Source organism: Schistocerca gregaria, chromosome 2 (genome assembly GCF_023897955.1).
Source record: "Schistocerca gregaria isolate iqSchGreg1 chromosome 2, iqSchGreg1.2, whole genome shotgun sequence".
NCBI lineage: Eukaryota > Metazoa > Arthropoda > Insecta > Orthoptera > Acrididae > Schistocerca > Schistocerca gregaria.
Window position 1 is genome coordinate 1,017,063,110 of NC_064921.1, and position 17,602 is coordinate 1,017,080,711.

The window sequence follows — 17,602 nt, forward strand, 5'->3', positions numbered from 1 at the left end:
CATGAAGGTACCAATAGCCCAGGAAGGCCGCCGACCGCGGGAATTCGCGCCGCCCCCATCCCGCCAGCCTACACGAGACTTTCCAGAGCACCCTGGACCACATCGAGGGACCCAGTGCACTGAAATAATAGTCATTTGCCACGTCAGATGGCTCGTTGGTCTAGGGGTATGATTCTTGCTTTGGGTGCAGGAGGTCCCGGGTTCAAATCCCGGACGAGCCCTACCGTTTTGTGCAAACTGATCGCACGTGAGTGGCCAAGTCGACGCAAAATGCTCGGCGTCAGTATCAAATGAATTTCATATTTGATGTGAGCAATTGACACTGATTCTACGTGTGCAGGCGATTACGAAGGTTTTTGGGTACAGATGGTAGCAGATGCATGTTAGTATGTCTTGTTTTTAATGATAAAAAAGTGTTTCCGCCCGGGATCGAACCGGGGACCTTCTGCGTGTTAGGCAGACGTGATAACCGCTACACCACGGAAACTGCTTGTGTGCGCCATACCTTAGAGACAACTCGTGCTGATGTTGACATCGTAACTAAAAAATTAAATAAATGCGCTTCTTGCATAACAAAGGTACATGCAGAAGATCCTCACATGACGTGGCTCACTGGAGTACAATGCGACACAGGCAAGAAAATACTGTTCCCGCCCGGGATCGAACCGGGGACCTTCTGCGTGTAAAGCAGACGTGATAACCGCTACACTACGGAAACTGCGGACGGGAGGAGTCCATCCCCGTTCACTCGAAATTACCTCAGCCTCTCTCCGTGCGCGAATTCACACGCGACGGTTCCTTTGACAGCCTGGAAACCATCACAGCCGAGGGCTCAAGAAGTCTTCGGGTGCTCGAGAGGGTGTCTGCCGTAGCACCCCTAACGAGATAGCGGCGTTTCCCGCAGTCGTGATTGCAAGTCATAGCAGCAAAAGCAATCACTTTCTTAGCAGCAGGGAGTGCGAGCCCAGCGGCAGCTCTACATGAAGGTACCAATAGCCCAGGAAGGCCGCCGACCGCGGGAATTCGCGCCGCCCCCATCCCGCCAGCCTACACGAGACTTTCCAGAGCACCCTGGACCACATCGAGGGACCCAGTGCACTGAAATAATAGTCATTTGCCACGTCAGATGGCTCGTTGGTCTAGGGGTATGATTCTTGCTTTGGGTGCAGGAGGTCCCGGGTTCAAATCCCGGAAGAGCCCTACCGTTTTGTGCAAACTGATCGCACGTGAGTGGCCAAGTCGACGCAAAATGCTCGGCGTCAGTATCAAATGAATTTCATATTTGATGTGAGCAATTGACACTGATCTGACGTGTGCAGGCGATTACGAAGGTTTTTGGGTACAGATGGTAGCAGACGCATGTTAGTATGTCTTGTTTTTAATGATAAAAAAGTGTTTCCGCCCGGGATCGAAACGGGGACCTTCTGCGTGTTAGGCAGACGTGATAACCGCTACACTACGGTAACTGCGCACGTGAGAAGTCCATCCCCGTTCACTCGAAATTACCTCAGCCTCTCTCCGTGCGCGAATTCACACGCGACGGTTCCTTTGACAGCCTGGAAACCATCACAGCCGAGGGCTCAAGAAGTCTTCGGGTGCTCGAGAGGGTGTCTGCCGTAGCACCCCTAACGAGATAGCGGCGTTTCCAGCAGTCGTGATTGCAAATCATAGCAGCAAAAGCAATCACTTTCTTAGCAGCAGGGAGTGCGAGCCCAGCGGCAGCTCTACATGAAGGTACCAATAGCCCAGGAAGGCCGCCGACCGCGGGAATTCGCGCCGCCCCCATCCCGCCAGCCTACACGAGACTTTCCAGAGCACCCTGGACCACATCGAGGGACCCAGTGCACTGAAATAATAGTCATTTGCCACGTCAGATGGCTCGTTGGTCTAGGGGTATGATTCTTGCTTTGGGTGCAGGAGGTCCCGGGTTCAAATCCCGGACGAGCCCTACCGCTTTGTGCAAACTGATCGCACGTGAGTGGCCAAGTCGACGCAAAATGCTCGGCGTCAGTATCAAATGAATTTCATATTTGATGTGAGCAATTGACACTGATTCTACGTGTGCAGGCGATTACGAAGGTTTTTGGGTACAGATGGTAGCAGATGCATGTTAGTATGTCTTGTTTTTAATGATAAAAAAGTGTTTCCGCCCGGGATCGAACCGGGGACCTTCTGCGTGTTAGGCAGACGTGATAACCGCTACACCACGGAAACTACTTGTGTGCGCCATACCTTAGAGACAACTCGTGCTGATGTTGACATCGTAACTAAAAAATTAAATAAATGCGCTTCTTGCATAACAAAGGTACATGCAGAAGATCCTCACATGACGTGGCTCACTGGAGTACAATGCGACACAGGCAAGAAAATACTGTTCCCGCCCGGGATCGAACCGGGGACCTTCTGCGTGTAAAGCAGACGTGATAACCGCTACACTACGGAAACTGCGGACGGGAGGAGTCCATCCCCGTTCACTCGAAATTACCTCAGCCTCTCTCCGTGCGCGAATTCACACGCGACGGTTCCTTTGACAGCCTGGAAACCATCACAGCCGAGGGCTCAAGAAGTCTTCGGGTGCTCGAGAGGGTGTCTGCCGTAGCACCCCTAACGAGATAGCGGCGTTTCCCGCAGTCGTGATTGCAAGTCATAGCAGAAAAAGCAATCACTTTCTTAGCAGCAGGGAGTGCGAGCCCAGCGGCAGCTCTACATGAAGGTACCAATAGCCCAGGAAGGCCGCCGACCGCGGGAATTCGCGCCGCCCCCATCCCGCCAGCCTACACGAGACTTTCCAGAGCACCCTGGACCACATCGAGGGACCCAGTGCACTGAAATAATAGTCATTTGCCACGTCAGATGGCTCGTTGGTCTAGGGGTATGATTCTTGCTTTGGGTGCAGGAGGTCCCGGGTTCAAATCCCGGAAGAGCCCTACCGTTTTGTGCAAACTGATCGCACGTGAGTGGCCAAGTCGACGCAAAATGCTCGGCGTCAGTATCAAATGAATTTCATATTTGATGTGAGCAATTGACACTGATCTGACGTGTGCAGGCGATTACGAAGGTTTTTGGGTACAGATCGTAGCAGATGCATGTTAGTATGTCTTGTTTTTAATGATAAAAAAGTGTTTCCGCCCGGGATCGAAACGGGGACCTTCTGCGTGTTAGGCAGACGTGATAACCGCTACACTACGGTAACTGCGCACGTGAGGAGTCCATCCCCGTTCACTCGAAATTACCTCAGCCTCTCTCCGTGCGCGAATTCACACGCGACGGTTCCTTTGACAGCCTGGAAACCATCACAGCCGAGGGCTCAAGAAGTCTTCGGGTGCTCGAGAGGGTGTCTGCCGTAGCACCCCTAACGAGATAGCGGCGTTTCCCGCAGTCGTGATTGCAAATCATAGCAGCAAAAGCAATCACTTTCTTAGCAGCAGGGAGTGCGAGCCCAGCGGCAGCTCTACATGAAGGTACCAATAGCCCAGGAAGGCCGCCGACCGCGGGAATTCGCGCCGCCCCCATCCCGCCAGCCTACACGAGACTTTCCAGAGCACCCTGGACCACATCGAGGGACCCAGTGCACTGAAGTAATAGTCATTCGCCACGTCAGATGGCTCGTTGGTCTAGGGGTGTGATTCTTGCTTTGGGTGCAGGAGGTCCCGGGTTCAAATCCCGGACGAGCCCTAGCGTTTTGTGCAAACTGATCGCACATGAGTGGCTGAGTCGATGCAAAATGCTCGGCGGCAGTATCAAATGAATTTCATATTTGATGTGAGCAATTGACACTCTGATCCGACGTGTGAAGGCGATTACGAAGGTTTTTGGGTACAGATGGAAGCAGATGCATGTTACTATGTCTTGTTTTTAATGATGAAAAAGTGTTTCCGCCCGGGATCGAACCGGGGACCTTCTGCGTGTTAGGCAGACGTGATAACCGCTACACCACGGAAACTACTTGTGTGCGCCATACCTTAGAGACAACTCGTGCTGATGTTGACATCGTAACTAAAAAATTAAATAAATGCGCTTCTTGCATAACAAAGGTACATGCAGAAGATCCTCACATGACGTGGCTCACTGGAGTACAATGCGACACAGGCAAGAAAATACTGTTCCCGCCCGGGATCGAACCGGGGACCTTCTGCGTGTAAAGCAGACGTGATAACCGCTACACTACGGAAACTGCGGACGGGAGGAGTCCATCCCCGTTCACTCGAAATTACCTCAGCCTCTCTCCCGTCCGCGAATGCACACGCGACGGTTCTTTTGACAGCCTGGAAACCATTACAGCCGAGGGCTCAAGAAGTCTTCGGGGTGCTCGAGAGGGTGTCTGCCGTAGCACCCCTAACGAGATAGCGGCGTTTCCCGCAGTCGTGATTGCAAGTCATAGCAGCAAAAGCAATCACTTTCTTAGCAGCAGGGAGTGCGAGCCCAGCGGCAGCTCTACATGAAGGTACCAATAGCCCAGGAAGGCCGCCGACCGCGGGAATTCGCGCCGCCCCCATCCCGCCAGCCTACACGAGACTTTCCAGAGCACCCTGGACCACATCGAGGCACCCAGTGCACTGAAATAATAGTCATTCGCCATGTCAGATGGCTCGTTGGTCCAGTCTGCCTGCGGCAGCGGTGGTGAGCGGACCTCCAGGGCCAGCGCGCTGCGGCAGGAAGTGTTTACGTCAGGCGGTGAGTCGCGTGCTTACGGCGTCTGCTTATTAGTATTCGTTCCGTTCTGTAGGATCTGATATGGAATTATGAATCCGACTAACAGGAAAGATACCTTGAAGTTTACCTTTGATAGGAACTTTTCGAAACCAAATTCGTTTGAAGTTGAAGCATGGTTAGAGGAAACAGCTAAGATTACTTTTGATGACATTGTAGGGATAAATTTCTCTATCGTGACTAGTGTTGTTTATGTGAAATTAACGTCCTCTGAACTGTGTGATAGAATTGTAGAGTCCAGTGGAGGTGTACTGAAGTTTAAACATAGCGATGGTACCGTCAGTGACGTCAGCATTACGCATGCTGGACTGGGCATCCGGACGGCACGTATTTTCGAACTCCCGTTTGAAATAACAGCCGCGCAAATAAATTCTGCATTGACACCTTACGGGAGGGTCATTAACAATTTTGCGGAGCGTTGGTCCAAAGCCCACAAATTTCCGGTGCTTAACGGCGTCAGGCAGGTTAAGATCGATATACAGAAGCACATACCTTCATATATTTACGTAGGTGGACATCGCGGAATTGTCATATATGATGGGCAGCCAAAAACGTGTGCCGGCTGTGGTGCGCCCGGCCACGTGCGCTCTGAATGTATACAAAGACGGGTGACGCAGATACCTGTCGGTGAAGCCGCTAGCCCCCCTGTGACGACGGCACTGCCACTGACATACGCTGTCGCGGCTTCTGGTCTTCCACCCGCGACCCCGCCTGTAGATGCCCCTCGTTTGAATGATGTTTTGGCCAATAACGTCAAAGAACCGAGTGCTGACGCGGCACCGCCGCTACCACACTCAGAGATGGAGGTAACGACGGATGACTCCCCAGTGGTTGATGCCACTGGTACTGAGGATGAAGCAGACGCTGTGTTCCCGGCGGATCAACCCCAGAGTCAGCAGTCCACTTCGGATGTTGATGATACTGCGAACCCTAACAGGAAGCCTTCCAAAAAGAAGCGGAGACTTGCACATCAAGGAGCCAATCAGCTCGCCCCACAGCTCCGCGACAAAGCGAAACGAATAAGCAGCCAAATGTGTCAGAACACTTCTGAACCCTCTGAAGTTGGTCTCCCTGCGTCTGGTCGAATGGACATTGATCCTGTAGTGTCTCCCCCTGTGAATCCACGACGGGTGGAAGATAGTGATACCTCGAGTAGAGTCGTTTTGCCGGATACCCACGCTCAAGGAAACGCAGGATCGCTTTTGTCAGAGGCCACTCTCACTGGGAATTGGGCACAGGAAATGGAAGTATTGGATGCGAGCAATGATGCGGCTGTCATGCGGACCATTGAGACGGAATCTTCGGCACCCCCCACAGAGCAGCATACACCAACCGTACCGGGAACTACAGGAACTCCGACTGACGCGCTTGGCCTCAATTTCGTTAGCCATCCTTCTAAGACTGTTTAATTAATAGTATGTGCCTTCTCCCATGAACGAGCCCCAAGCCTATGAAATTGCCACGTTAAACATCAATAAGATACAGTCGTACTGGCGGCTCCGTAATTTACAAGATTTTGTATACGCAGCGGATATCGATATTCTGTTACTTCAAGAAGTCGCTGCGATTGAACTTGACCGAATAACTGGTATACTACTCTCTCCAATTCCGGGAGCGGTGCGAATTTAGGGACAGCGATTCTGTTAAAAGAAGGGATTGTAGCGACCGACGCAGAAAAACTGCCTGATCATAGAGGGATCGCTGTCACTTTCCATCGGACACGCATAATCAATGTTTACGCCCCGTCCGGCAGTAGCAATAGGCGTGCTAGGGCTGAGTTCTTCACAAGCGCCATAGTCCCACTTTTTAGGGGAACCTACGATCGTATAATTTTTGCGGGTGACTTCAATTGTGTCTTAAGCCCAAAAGACCAGACGCCTAATTTTAACAAATCTGGAGAACTAGAACGTATCGTCCAAGAAATGAACCTCATTGACACATGGGAGCATACGCACGGAGCGGCACCTGGGTTCACTCATGTCACGAACCACTCTGCAAGCCGGCTAGACAGAATCTATGTATCGGCGTGTATGAAGACTCAAGTCCTCAAATCCGAAGTTTGGCCCACAATTTTTTCCGATCATGCCGCATATATTTGTACTGTTAACATGGTCAAGCAAGGCACATTTCGCGGCAGAGGTTTCTGGAAACTTAACAATGCTCTCCTTAACGATGTTGACTGTCACCGTGTCTTTAACGAAACATGGGAGGCATGTGAACGACGGGTTGCACAGTATGCCTCCGTTACTGAATGGTGGATAACACATGCCAAACCAACTTTATCAAAAATGTTTAAACGCTACGCTCGGGACAAATCCTGGTGGCAACGGCAAACGTCTGAGTTTTATTTTACTTGTCTCAGGGAGCTTTACCAGTCCGATGTGACTGTACCTGAAAATTTTATGCAGATTAAAAAAATTAAGGCAAAATTATTAAAACTTCAGCGGCAGCAGGCAGAAGGCTTTCAAATAAGGTCCAGGCCCCAGAATGTGATAGACGACGAAATGACATCCATGTTTCACGTCATTCGTGAAAATAAGAGGGGGCGGCGGAGATTAATAACTCGTCTTCAGTTGAGTGAAGGCGTTGCGCTCACGCGGCAACAAGACATACGGAACGCACTTCACAATCACTTGGCAGGTCTCCTGACAACGACACATACCGACGATGGAACTCACGATGAATTACTCAATAACTTGCAAAGGACTTTGGGTGCTGCTGAAGTCGAAACTCTCATGCGAGAAATTGATGAAGACGAATTGGATTCTGCGCTATCACGAAGTCCGAAAAATAAATCGCCGGGACCCGACGGTCTCACTGCCGAATTTTATCTTACTTTCTGCGACAAATTAAAGCCCAAGTTGTTGAGTATGTTTAATGAAATTTTACGGCCAGATTTTAATGTTCCTCAGGCTCTCGTGGAAGGCATCGTGGTTTTAATCCCTAAACGCCCAATGTGCAGTTCTGTTGACGATTTTCGGCCGCTTACTTTACTGAACAGTGACTACAAAATTTTAGCACGTATTATTTCTAATAGATTGAAAATGTTGATGAATACTGTCATTGGTCAGTACCAGACCAGTGTAGGTGTCGGTAGGACGATCTTCCAAAATTTGTCTCAATACAGGGACGTTATAGCCATTGCAGATGCGTGTAAGATACGGTGTGCGCTAGTTTCCCTTGACTTTTCAAAGGCATTCGACAGAGTAAACCATCAGTTTCTCATCCGGACGATGCGTGCCATGGGATTTCCACTACGTTTTATCAATCTTATACATGAGCTCCTTCGTAAAGGAGTAACTCGACTCATGGTGAATGGCCAGCTGAGCGCATCAATTAATATTACTAATTCAGTGCGACAGGGATGCCCTATGTCGATGGCCTTGTTTGCCATTGCCATTGAGCCTTTGCTTGTCACCTTGACACAGCGTCTACAAGGATTAACCATCCACGGCATTAAGATTGTTTGTACTGCATATGCGGATGACGTCGGATTTTTGGTCATGGACGAAGGTGAAGTCGAGGAAGCCCTTCAGATCGTCAAAAACTACGAACTTGTTGCGGGTGCGAAGTTGAATGCCAGGAAATCTGGCATTATGAACATAGGACGCGGCATCTCGCTGCACCATCACGGTCAGTTGCAACTAATTTCTAAAATGAAATGCCTTGGTATTGAGTACAGGAGCAACATACAGCACACAATTGCGGTGAACTATAGGAATCTCCTGGCAAGTATGCGTGCTTGCATGCAGACCCACTACCTAAGAAGCCTTGATGAACTGCAGAAAGTCACCTTCGCTAATGTCTACCTCACCTCAAAGATTAACTACGTTGCACAAGTACTGCCCATGCCACAGGAGACAGCGAAGCGTATGATGTCCGCTCTAGGCCATTTTGTCACACGTGGACACATTTTTAAAGTCAAGTACGATACGCTCACTCTCTCCACGACCGATGGAGGCTTAAATTTAACAGATGTTCGTTCCAAGTCACGAGCTTTGTACGTATGCACCACCTACAAACGGTGGAGGTCGTTACCGAACAGTCTAACGGCTCACTTGTTAACCGAAATAGCGCCGGCCTGCCTGCAGCCTCCTGTCTCTGTTCAACATATTCCGCCTGCGCTGACTCACTTTAAGAGCTTTTTCATTGAGTTCAGTTACGTACGGTCAACTCTCCCAGAAAGTGAGCTTTCCGTGGTGAAGTTAGTTTATAATAAACTACTGGCAACCAAGAACAGGAACAACATCGAACACAAATACCCCAATCATCGCTGGCCAGTGATATGGAAAAACATACATAGCCGTGATTTACCAACGTCAGTGAAAGCCTCTTGGTACAGGGTCGTGAACCGTAAAATAAGTACCAATTCACGACTTCATGCTCTACATTTGGCTGACTCACCTTTGTGCCTAACGTGCAACTTGCCTGATACTGATGAACATCGTTTTCTGTGCACCACTGTCCAAGCAGTTTGGCCATGCATTCGCCGAAAACTGGCTACGATTATGAGGACTTCCCAGCTTTGTATTAAACCTGAAGATTTCCTGTATCCGGATTCAGTGCCGTACCCGAACACCAAACGGAACTCTGTCAATTGGTTGAAGGGCCATTATGTTCATTATTTACAGACGCAAGAACCCAAGAGTGAGGCGGCGTTCTGTCTTTACCTGGCATTACAGTTTCACATACTTTCACAGACGAGACATTACAGGAAACGATATGCGAATTTTTTAGAAGTCGTTCTTCGATGAAAGAAGTACTTTTTTCTTTCCTTCATTCTACATTGCTTTGTTTTTTCTCTTTTCTTCTTCAAATGTCACAGTGACGTATACTGAACAGTGTTACGACAAGGACTATTTTATTTTCTTCTGTTTTTCTAGCGGACCAGAGTTCCTTTTTCATTTTCTATTAAAAAAAAATATATATATATATATATTCTACTTTGTCACCATTGCGGGACTATGCAATAGGTTTAGAAGTATCTTTGGTTTGGAAATCGGAATAGTTCAGAAGAATAAGTACTTCAGAAATCATGGCAGATGAAGCCGACGCCGACGAAGGCGATTTATGGCGAGCGCAAGGCGGGGCTGAAGGGGAGGAAGGAGGCCCTTGATTCCTGCTTCGGGTGCAGGAGGTCCCGGGTTCAAATCCCGGACGAGCCCTAGCGTTTTGTGCAAACTGATCGCACATGAGTGGCTGAGTCGATGCAAAATGCTCGGCGGCAGTATCAAATGAATTTCATATTTGATGTGAGCAATTGACACTCTGATCCGACGTGTGAAGGCGATTACGAAGGTTTTTGGGTACAGATGGAAGCAGATGCATGTTACTATGTCTTGTTTTTAATGATGAAAAAGTGTTTCCGCCCGGGATCGAACCGGGGACCTTCTGCGTGTTAGGCAGACGTGATAACCGCTACACCACGGAAACTACTTGTGTGCGCCATACCTTAGAGACAACTCGTGCTGATGTTGACATCGTAACTAAAAAATTAAATAAATGCGCTTCTTGCATAACAAAGGTACATGCAGAAGATCCTCACATGACGTGGCTCACTGGAGTACAATGCGACACAGGCAAGAAAATACTGTTCCCGCCCGGGATCGAACCGGGGACCTTCTGCGTGTAAAGCAGACGTGATAACCGCTACACTACGGAAACTGCGGACGGGAGGAGTCCATCCCCGTTCACTCGAAATTACCTCAGCCTCTCTCCCGTCCGCGAATGCACACGCGACGGTTCTTTTGACAGCCTGGAAACCATTACAGCCGAGGGCTCAAGAAGTCTTCGGGGTGCTCGAGAGGGTGTCTGCCGTAGCACCCCTAACGAGATAGCGGCGTTTCCCGCAGTCGTGATTGCAAGTCATAGCAGCAAAAGCAATCACTTTCTTAGCAGCAGGGAGTGCGAGCCCAGCGGCAGCTCTACATGAAGGTACCAATAGCCCAGGAAGGCCGCCGACCGCGGGAATTCGCGACGCCCCCATCCCGCCAGCCTACACGAGACTTTCCAGAGCACCCTGGACCACATCGAGGCACCCAGTGCACTGAAATAATAGTCATTCGCCATGTCAGATGGCTCGTTGGTCTAGGGGTATGATTCCTGCTTCGGGTGCAGGAGGTCCCGGGTTCAAATCCCGGACGAGCCCTAGCGTTTTGTGCAAACTGATCGCACATGAGTGGCTGAGTCGATGCAAAATGCTCGGCGGCAGTATCAAATGAATTTCATATTTGATGTGAGCAATTGACACTCTGATCCGACGTGTGAAGGCGATTACGAAGGTTTTTGGGTACAGATGGAAGCAGATGCATGTTACTATGTCTTGTTTTTAATGATGAAAAAGTGTTTCCGCCCGGGATCGAACCGGGGACCTTCTGCGTGTTAGGCAGACGTGATAACCGCTACACCACGGAAACTACTTGTGTGCGCCATACCTTAGAGACAACTCGTGCTGATGTTGACATCGTAACTAAAAAATTAAATAAATGCGCTTCTTGCATAACAAAGGTACATGCAGAAGATCCTCACATGACGTGGCTCACTGGAGTACAATGCGACACAGGCAAGAAAATACTGTTCCCGCCCGGGATCGAACCGGGGACCTTCTGCGTGTAAAGCAGACGTGATAACCGCTACACTACGGAAACTGCGGACGGGAGGAGTCCATCCCCGTTCACTCGAAATTACCTCAGCCTCTCTCCCGTCCGCGAATGCACACGCGACGGTTCTTTTGACAGCCTGGAAACCATTACAGCCGAGGGCTCAAGAAGTCTTCGGGGTGCTCGAGAGGGTGTCTGCCGTAGCACCCCTAACGAGATAGCGGCGTTTCCCGCAGTCGTGATTGCAAGTCATAGCAGCAAAAGCAATCACTTTCTTAGCAGCAGGGAGTGCGAGCCCAGCGGCAGCTCTACATGAAGGTACCAATAGCCCAGGAAGGCCGCCGACCGCGGGAATTCGCGCCGCCCCCATCCCGCCAGCCTACACGAGACTTTCCAGAGCACCCTGGACCACATCGAGGCACCCAGTGCACTGAAATAATAGTCATTCGCCATGTCAGATGGCTCGTTGGTCTAGGGGTATGATTCCTGCTTCGGGTGCAGGAGGTCCCGGGTTCAAATCCCGGACGAGCCCTAGCGTTTTGTGCAAACTGATCGCACATGAGTGGCTGAGTCGATGCAAAATGCTCGGCGGCAGTATCAAATGAATTTCATATTTGATGTGAGCAATTGACACTCTGATCCGACGTGTGAAGGCGATTACGAAGGTTTTTGGGTACAGATGGAAGCAGATGCATGTTACTATGTCTTGTTTTTAATGATGAAAAAGTGTTTCCGCCCGGGATCGAACCGGGGACCTTCTGCGTGTTAGGCAGACGTGATAACCGCTACACCACGGAAACTACTTGTGTGCGCCATACCTTAGAGACAACTCGTGCTGATGTTGACATCGTAACTAAAAAATTAAATAAATGCGCTTCTTGCATAACAAAGGTACATGCAGAAGATCCTCACATGACGTGGCTCACTGGAGTACAATGCGACACAGGCAAGAAAATACTGTTCCCGCCCGGGATCGAACCGGGGACCTTCTGCGTGTAAAGCAGACGTGATAACCGCTACACTACGGAAACTGCGGACGGGAGGAGTCCATCCCCGTTCACTCGAAATTACCTCAGCCTCTCTCCCGTCCGCGAATGCACACGCGACGGTTCTTTTGACAGCCTGGAAACCATTACAGCCGAGGGCTCAAGAAGTCTTCGGGGTGCTCGAGAGGGTGTCTGCCGTAGCACCCCTAACGAGATAGCGGCGTTTCCCGCAGTCGTGATTGCAAGTCATAGCAGCAAAAGCAATCACTTTCTTAGCAGCAGGGAGTGCGAGCCCAGCGGCAGCTCTACATGAAGGTACCAATAGCCCAGGAAGGCCGCCGACCGCGGGAATTCGCGCCGCCCCCATCCCGCCAGCCTACACGAGACTTTCCAGAGCACCCTGGACCACATCGAGGCACCCAGTGCACTGAAATAATAGTCATTCGCCATGTCAGATGGCTCGTTGGTCTAGGGGTATGATTCCTGCTTCGGGTGCAGGAGGTCCCGGGTTCAAATCCCGGACGAGCCCTAGCGTTTTGTGCAAACTGATCGCACATGAGTGGCTGAGTCGATGCAAAATGCTCGGCGGCAGTATCAAATGAATTTCATATTTGATGTGAGCAATTGACACTCTGATCCGACGTGTGAAGGCGATTACGAAGGTTTTTGGGTACAGATGGAAGCAGATGCATGTTACTATGTCTTGTTTTTAATGATGAAAAAGTGTTTCCGCCCGGGATCGAACCGGGGACCTTCTGCGTGTTAGGCAGACGTGATAACCGCTACACCACGGAAACTACTTGTGTGCGCCATACCTTAGAGACAACTCGTGCTGATGTTGACATCGTAACTAAAAAATTAAATAAATGCGCTTCTTGCATAACAAAGGTACATGCAGAAGATCCTCACATGACGTGGCTCACTGGAGTACAATGCGACACAGGCAAGAAAATACTGTTCCCGCCCGGGATCGAACCGGGGACCTTCTGCGTGTAAAGCAGACGTGATAACCGCTACACTACGGAAACTGCGGACGGGAGGAGTCCATCCCCGTTCACTCGAAATTACCTCAGCCTCTCTCCCGTCCGCGAATGCACACGCGACGGTTCTTTTGACAGCCTGGAAACCATTACAGCCGAGGGCTCAAGAAGTCTTCGGGGTGCTCGAGAGGGTGTCTGCCGTAGCACCCCTAACGAGATAGCGGCGTTTCCCGCAGTCGTGATTGCAAGTCATAGCAGCAAAAGCAATCACTTTCTTAGCAGCAGGGAGTGCGAGCCCAGCGGCAGCTCTACATGAAGGTACCAATAGCCCAGGAAGGCCGCCGACCGCGGGAATTCGCGCCGCCCCCATCCCGCCAGCCTACACGAGACTTTCCAGAGCACCCTGGACCACATCGAGGCACCCAGTGCACTGAAATAATAGTCATTCGCCATGTCAGATGGCTCGTTGGTCTAGGGGTATGATTCCTGCTTCGGGTGCAGGAGGTCCCGGGTTCAAATCCCGGACGAGCCCTAGCGTTTTGTGCAAACTGATCGCACATGAGTGGCTGAGTCGATGCAAAATGCTCGGCGGCAGTATCAAATGAATTTCATATTTGATGTGAGCAATTGACACTCTGATCCGACGTGTGAAGGCGATTACGAAGGTTTTTGGGTACAGATGGAAGCAGATGCATGTTACTATGTCTTGTTTTTAATGATGAAAAAGTGTTTCCGCCCGGGATCGAACCGGGGACCTTCTGCGTGTTAGGCAGACGTGATAACCGCTACACCACGGAAACTACTTGTGTGCGCCATACCTTAGAGACAACTCGTGCTGATGTTGACATCGTAACTAAAAAATTAAATAAATGCGCTTCTTGCATAACAAAGGTACATGCAGAAGATCCTCACATGACGTGGCTCACTGGAGTACAATGCGACACAGGCAAGAAAATACTGTTCCCGCCCGGGATCGAACCGGGGACCTTCTGCGTGTAAAGCAGACGTGATAACCGCTACACTACGGAAACTGCGGACGGGAGGAGTCCATCCCCGTTCACTCGAAATTACCTCAGCCTCTCTCCCGTCCGCGAATGCACACGCGACGGTTCTTTTGACAGCCTGGAAACCATTACAGCCGAGGGCTCAAGAAGTCTTCGGGGTGCTCGAGAGGGTGTCTGCCGTAGCACCCCTAACGAGATAGCGGCGTTTCCCGCAGTCGTGATTGCAAGTCATAGCAGCAAAAGCAATCACTTTCTTAGCAGCAGGGAGTGCGAGCCCAGCGGCAGCTCTACATGAAGGTACCAATAGCCCAGGAAGGCCGCCGACCGCGGGAATTCGCGACGCCCCCATCCCGCCAGCCTACACGAGACTTTCCAGAGCACCCTGGACCACATCGAGGCACCCAGTGCACTGAAATAATAGTCATTCGCCATGTCAGATGGCTCGTTGGTCTAGGGGTATGATTCCTGCTTCGGGTGCAGGAGGTCCCGGGTTCAAATCCCGGACGAGCCCTAGCGTTTTGTGCAAACTGATCGCACATGAGTGGCTGAGTCGATGCAAAATGCTCGGCGGCAGTATCAAATGAATTTCATATTTGATGTGAGCAATTGACACTCTGATCCGACGTGTGAAGGCGATTACGAAGGTTTTTGGGTACAGATGGAAGCAGATGCATGTTACTATGTCTTGTTTTTAATGATGAAAAAGTGTTTCCGCCCGGGATCGAACCGGGGACCTTCTGCGTGTTAGGCAGACGTGATAACCGCTACACCACGGAAACTACTTGTGTGCGCCATACCTTAGAGACAACTCGTGCTGATGTTGACATCGTAACTAAAAAATTAAATAAATGCGCTTCTTGCATAACAAAGGTACATGCAGAAGATCCTCACATGACGTGGCTCACTGGAGTACAATGCGACACAGGCAAGAAAATACTGTTCCCGCCCGGGATCGAACCGGGGACCTTCTGCTTGTAAAGCAGACGTGATAACCGCTACACTACGGAAACTGCGGACGGGAGGAGTCCATCCCCGTTCACTCGAAATTACCTCAGCCTCTCTCCCGTCCGCGAATGCACACGCGACGGTTCTTTTGACAGCCTGGAAACCATTACAGCCGAGGGCTCAAGAAGTCTTCGGGGTGCTCGAGAGGGTGTCTGCCGTAGCACCCCTAACGAGATAGCGGCGTTTCCCGCAGTCGTGATTGCAAGTCATAGCAGCAAAAGCAATCACTTTCTTAGCAGCAGGGAGTGCGAGCCCAGCGGCAGCTCTACATGAAGGTACCAATAGCCCAGGAAGGCCGCCGACCGCGGGAATTCGCGCCGCCCCCATCCCGCCAGCCTACACGAGACTTTCCAGAGCACCCTGGACCACATCGAGGCACCCAGTGCACTGAAATATTAGTCATTCGCCATGTCAGATGGCTCGTTGGTCTAGGGGTATGATTCCTGCTTCGGGTGCAGGAGGTCCCGTGTTCAAATCCCGGACGAGCCCTAGCGTTTTGTGCAAACTGATCGCACATGAGTGGCTGAGTCGATGCAAAATGCTCGGCGGCAGTATCAAATGAATTTCATATTTGATGTGAGCAATTGACACTCTGATCCGACGTGTGAAGGCGATTACGAAGGTTTTTGGGTACAGATGGAAGCAGATGCATGTTAGTATGTCTTGTTTTTAATGATGAAAAAGTGTTTCCGCCCGGGATCGAACCGGGGACCTTCTGCGTGTTAGGCAGACGTGATAACCGCTACACCACGGAAACTACTTGTGTGCGCCATACCTTAGAGACAACTCGTGCTGATGTTGACATCGTAACTAAAAAATTAAATAAATGCGCTTCTTGCATAACAAAGGTACATGCAGAAGATCCTCACATGACGTGGCTCACTGGAGTACAATGCGACACAGGCAAGAAAATACTGTTCCCGCCCGGGATCGAACCGGGGACCTTCTGCGTGTAAAGCAGACGTGATAACCGCTACACTACGGAAACTGCGGACGGGAGGAGTCCATCCCCGTTCACTCGAAATTACCTCAGCCTCTCTCCCGTCCGCGAATGCACACGCGACGGTTCTTTTGACAGCCTGGAAACCATTACAGCCGAGGGCTCAAGAAGTCTTCGGGGTGCTCGAGAGGGTGTCTGCCGTAGCACCCCTAACGAGATAGCGGCGTTTCCCGCAGTCGTGATTGCAAGTCATAGCAGCAAAAGCAATCACTTTCTTAGCAGCAGGGAGTGCGAGCCCAGCGGCAGCTCTACATGAAGGTACCAATAGCCCAGGAAGGCCGCCGACCGCGGGAATTCGCGCCGCCCCCATCCCGCCAGCCTACACGAGACTTTCCAGAGCACCCTGGACCACATCGAGGCACCCAGTGCACTGAAATATTAGTCATTCGCCATGTCAGATGGCTCGTTGGTCTAGGGGTATGATTCCTGCTTCGGGTGCAGGAGGTCCCGTGTTCAAATCCCGGACGAGCCCTAGCGTTTTGTGCAAACTGATCGCACATGAGTGGCTGAGTCGATGCAAAATGCTCGGCGGCAGTATCAAATGAATTTCATATTTGATGTGAGCAATTGACACTCTGATCCGACGTGTGAAGGCGATTACGAAGGTTTTTGGGTACAGATGGAAGCAGATGCATGTTAGTATGTCTTGTTTTTAATGATGAAAAAGTGTTTCCGCCCGGGATCGAACCGGGGACCTTCTGCGTGTTAGGCAGACGTGATAACCGCTACACCACGGAAACTACTTGTGTGCGCCATACCTTAGAGACAACTCGTGCTGATGTTGACATCGTAACTAAAAAATTAAATAAATGCGCTTCTTGCATAACAAAGGTACATGCAGAAGATCCTCACATGACGTGGCTCACTGGAGTACAATGCGACACAGGCAAGAAAATACTGTTCCCGCCCGGGATCGAACCGGGGACCTTCTGCGTGTAAAGCAGACGTGATAACCGCTACACTACGGAAACTGCGGACGGGAGGAGTCCATCCCCGTTCACTCGAAATTACCTCAGCCTCTCTCCCGTCCGCGAATGCACACGCGACGGTTCTTTTGACAGCCTGGAAACCATTACAGCCGAGGGCTCAAGAAGTCTTCGGGGTGCTCGAGAGGGTGTCTGCCGTAGCACCCCTAACGAGATAGCGGCGTTTCCCGCAGTCGTGATTGCAAGTCATAGCAGCAAAAGCAATCACTTTCTTAGCAGCAGGGAGTGCGAGCCCAGCGGCAGCTCTACATGAAGGTACCAATAGCCCAGGAAGGCCGCCGACCGCGGGAATTCGCGCCGCCCCCATCCCGCCAGCCTACACGAGACTTTCC

The 17,602-nt window shown here is 50.8% G+C and overlaps 36 non-coding genes across 36 annotated transcripts; 12 read left to right on the forward strand and 24 right to left on the reverse strand.

Annotated features, from left to right (window-relative positions):
* Positions 1–149: 149 nt before the first annotated feature.
* Positions 150–221, forward strand: Trnap-ugg (transfer RNA proline (anticodon UGG)). The gene has a single exon. It is a non-coding gene; the product is annotated as a tRNA-Pro (tRNA).
* A 193-nt stretch (positions 222–414) lies between these two features.
* Trnav-aac (transfer RNA valine (anticodon AAC)) lies at positions 415–487 on the reverse strand. Its single transcript has one exon. It is a non-coding gene; the product is annotated as a tRNA-Val (tRNA).
* A 158-nt stretch (positions 488–645) lies between these two features.
* Positions 646–718, reverse strand: Trnav-uac (transfer RNA valine (anticodon UAC)). The gene has a single exon. It is a non-coding gene; the product is annotated as a tRNA-Val (tRNA).
* A 410-nt stretch (positions 719–1,128) lies between these two features.
* Trnap-ugg (transfer RNA proline (anticodon UGG)) lies at positions 1,129–1,200 on the forward strand. Its single transcript has one exon. It is a non-coding gene; the product is annotated as a tRNA-Pro (tRNA).
* A 193-nt stretch (positions 1,201–1,393) lies between these two features.
* Positions 1,394–1,466, reverse strand: Trnav-aac (transfer RNA valine (anticodon AAC)). Its single transcript has one exon. It is a non-coding gene; the product is annotated as a tRNA-Val (tRNA).
* Positions 1,467–1,876: 410 nt separating this feature from the next.
* On the forward strand, positions 1,877–1,948 carry Trnap-ugg (transfer RNA proline (anticodon UGG)). Its single transcript has one exon. It is a non-coding gene; the product is annotated as a tRNA-Pro (tRNA).
* A 193-nt stretch (positions 1,949–2,141) lies between these two features.
* Trnav-aac (transfer RNA valine (anticodon AAC)) lies at positions 2,142–2,214 on the reverse strand. The gene has a single exon. It is a non-coding gene; the product is annotated as a tRNA-Val (tRNA).
* Positions 2,215–2,372: 158 nt separating this feature from the next.
* Trnav-uac (transfer RNA valine (anticodon UAC)) lies at positions 2,373–2,445 on the reverse strand. The gene has a single exon. It is a non-coding gene; the product is annotated as a tRNA-Val (tRNA).
* A 410-nt stretch (positions 2,446–2,855) lies between these two features.
* On the forward strand, positions 2,856–2,927 carry Trnap-ugg (transfer RNA proline (anticodon UGG)). The gene has a single exon. It is a non-coding gene; the product is annotated as a tRNA-Pro (tRNA).
* A 193-nt stretch (positions 2,928–3,120) lies between these two features.
* On the reverse strand, positions 3,121–3,193 carry Trnav-aac (transfer RNA valine (anticodon AAC)). The gene has a single exon. It is a non-coding gene; the product is annotated as a tRNA-Val (tRNA).
* A 410-nt stretch (positions 3,194–3,603) lies between these two features.
* Positions 3,604–3,675, forward strand: Trnap-ugg (transfer RNA proline (anticodon UGG)). The gene has a single exon. It is a non-coding gene; the product is annotated as a tRNA-Pro (tRNA).
* A 195-nt stretch (positions 3,676–3,870) lies between these two features.
* Positions 3,871–3,943, reverse strand: Trnav-aac (transfer RNA valine (anticodon AAC)). Its single transcript has one exon. It is a non-coding gene; the product is annotated as a tRNA-Val (tRNA).
* A 158-nt stretch (positions 3,944–4,101) lies between these two features.
* Positions 4,102–4,174, reverse strand: Trnav-uac (transfer RNA valine (anticodon UAC)). Its single transcript has one exon. It is a non-coding gene; the product is annotated as a tRNA-Val (tRNA).
* A 5,896-nt stretch (positions 4,175–10,070) lies between these two features.
* On the reverse strand, positions 10,071–10,143 carry Trnav-aac (transfer RNA valine (anticodon AAC)). The gene has a single exon. It is a non-coding gene; the product is annotated as a tRNA-Val (tRNA).
* A 158-nt stretch (positions 10,144–10,301) lies between these two features.
* On the reverse strand, positions 10,302–10,374 carry Trnav-uac (transfer RNA valine (anticodon UAC)). Its single transcript has one exon. It is a non-coding gene; the product is annotated as a tRNA-Val (tRNA).
* Positions 10,375–10,786: 412 nt separating this feature from the next.
* On the forward strand, positions 10,787–10,858 carry Trnap-cgg (transfer RNA proline (anticodon CGG)). The gene has a single exon. It is a non-coding gene; the product is annotated as a tRNA-Pro (tRNA).
* A 195-nt stretch (positions 10,859–11,053) lies between these two features.
* On the reverse strand, positions 11,054–11,126 carry Trnav-aac (transfer RNA valine (anticodon AAC)). Its single transcript has one exon. It is a non-coding gene; the product is annotated as a tRNA-Val (tRNA).
* A 158-nt stretch (positions 11,127–11,284) lies between these two features.
* Positions 11,285–11,357, reverse strand: Trnav-uac (transfer RNA valine (anticodon UAC)). The gene has a single exon. It is a non-coding gene; the product is annotated as a tRNA-Val (tRNA).
* A 412-nt stretch (positions 11,358–11,769) lies between these two features.
* Trnap-cgg (transfer RNA proline (anticodon CGG)) lies at positions 11,770–11,841 on the forward strand. The gene has a single exon. It is a non-coding gene; the product is annotated as a tRNA-Pro (tRNA).
* Positions 11,842–12,036: 195 nt separating this feature from the next.
* Positions 12,037–12,109, reverse strand: Trnav-aac (transfer RNA valine (anticodon AAC)). The gene has a single exon. It is a non-coding gene; the product is annotated as a tRNA-Val (tRNA).
* Positions 12,110–12,267: 158 nt separating this feature from the next.
* On the reverse strand, positions 12,268–12,340 carry Trnav-uac (transfer RNA valine (anticodon UAC)). Its single transcript has one exon. It is a non-coding gene; the product is annotated as a tRNA-Val (tRNA).
* Positions 12,341–12,752: 412 nt separating this feature from the next.
* Positions 12,753–12,824, forward strand: Trnap-cgg (transfer RNA proline (anticodon CGG)). Its single transcript has one exon. It is a non-coding gene; the product is annotated as a tRNA-Pro (tRNA).
* A 195-nt stretch (positions 12,825–13,019) lies between these two features.
* Trnav-aac (transfer RNA valine (anticodon AAC)) lies at positions 13,020–13,092 on the reverse strand. The gene has a single exon. It is a non-coding gene; the product is annotated as a tRNA-Val (tRNA).
* A 158-nt stretch (positions 13,093–13,250) lies between these two features.
* On the reverse strand, positions 13,251–13,323 carry Trnav-uac (transfer RNA valine (anticodon UAC)). Its single transcript has one exon. It is a non-coding gene; the product is annotated as a tRNA-Val (tRNA).
* Positions 13,324–13,735: 412 nt separating this feature from the next.
* Trnap-cgg (transfer RNA proline (anticodon CGG)) lies at positions 13,736–13,807 on the forward strand. The gene has a single exon. It is a non-coding gene; the product is annotated as a tRNA-Pro (tRNA).
* Positions 13,808–14,002: 195 nt separating this feature from the next.
* On the reverse strand, positions 14,003–14,075 carry Trnav-aac (transfer RNA valine (anticodon AAC)). The gene has a single exon. It is a non-coding gene; the product is annotated as a tRNA-Val (tRNA).
* Positions 14,076–14,233: 158 nt separating this feature from the next.
* On the reverse strand, positions 14,234–14,306 carry Trnav-uac (transfer RNA valine (anticodon UAC)). Its single transcript has one exon. It is a non-coding gene; the product is annotated as a tRNA-Val (tRNA).
* A 412-nt stretch (positions 14,307–14,718) lies between these two features.
* Trnap-cgg (transfer RNA proline (anticodon CGG)) lies at positions 14,719–14,790 on the forward strand. Its single transcript has one exon. It is a non-coding gene; the product is annotated as a tRNA-Pro (tRNA).
* Positions 14,791–14,985: 195 nt separating this feature from the next.
* Positions 14,986–15,058, reverse strand: Trnav-aac (transfer RNA valine (anticodon AAC)). Its single transcript has one exon. It is a non-coding gene; the product is annotated as a tRNA-Val (tRNA).
* A 158-nt stretch (positions 15,059–15,216) lies between these two features.
* Positions 15,217–15,289, reverse strand: Trnav-uac (transfer RNA valine (anticodon UAC)). The gene has a single exon. It is a non-coding gene; the product is annotated as a tRNA-Val (tRNA).
* Positions 15,290–15,701: 412 nt separating this feature from the next.
* Positions 15,702–15,773, forward strand: Trnap-cgg (transfer RNA proline (anticodon CGG)). The gene has a single exon. It is a non-coding gene; the product is annotated as a tRNA-Pro (tRNA).
* A 195-nt stretch (positions 15,774–15,968) lies between these two features.
* Trnav-aac (transfer RNA valine (anticodon AAC)) lies at positions 15,969–16,041 on the reverse strand. The gene has a single exon. It is a non-coding gene; the product is annotated as a tRNA-Val (tRNA).
* Positions 16,042–16,199: 158 nt separating this feature from the next.
* Trnav-uac (transfer RNA valine (anticodon UAC)) lies at positions 16,200–16,272 on the reverse strand. Its single transcript has one exon. It is a non-coding gene; the product is annotated as a tRNA-Val (tRNA).
* A 412-nt stretch (positions 16,273–16,684) lies between these two features.
* Positions 16,685–16,756, forward strand: Trnap-cgg (transfer RNA proline (anticodon CGG)). Its single transcript has one exon. It is a non-coding gene; the product is annotated as a tRNA-Pro (tRNA).
* A 195-nt stretch (positions 16,757–16,951) lies between these two features.
* Positions 16,952–17,024, reverse strand: Trnav-aac (transfer RNA valine (anticodon AAC)). Its single transcript has one exon. It is a non-coding gene; the product is annotated as a tRNA-Val (tRNA).
* A 158-nt stretch (positions 17,025–17,182) lies between these two features.
* Positions 17,183–17,255, reverse strand: Trnav-uac (transfer RNA valine (anticodon UAC)). Its single transcript has one exon. It is a non-coding gene; the product is annotated as a tRNA-Val (tRNA).
* Between the last annotated feature and the right edge of the window lie 347 nt (positions 17,256–17,602).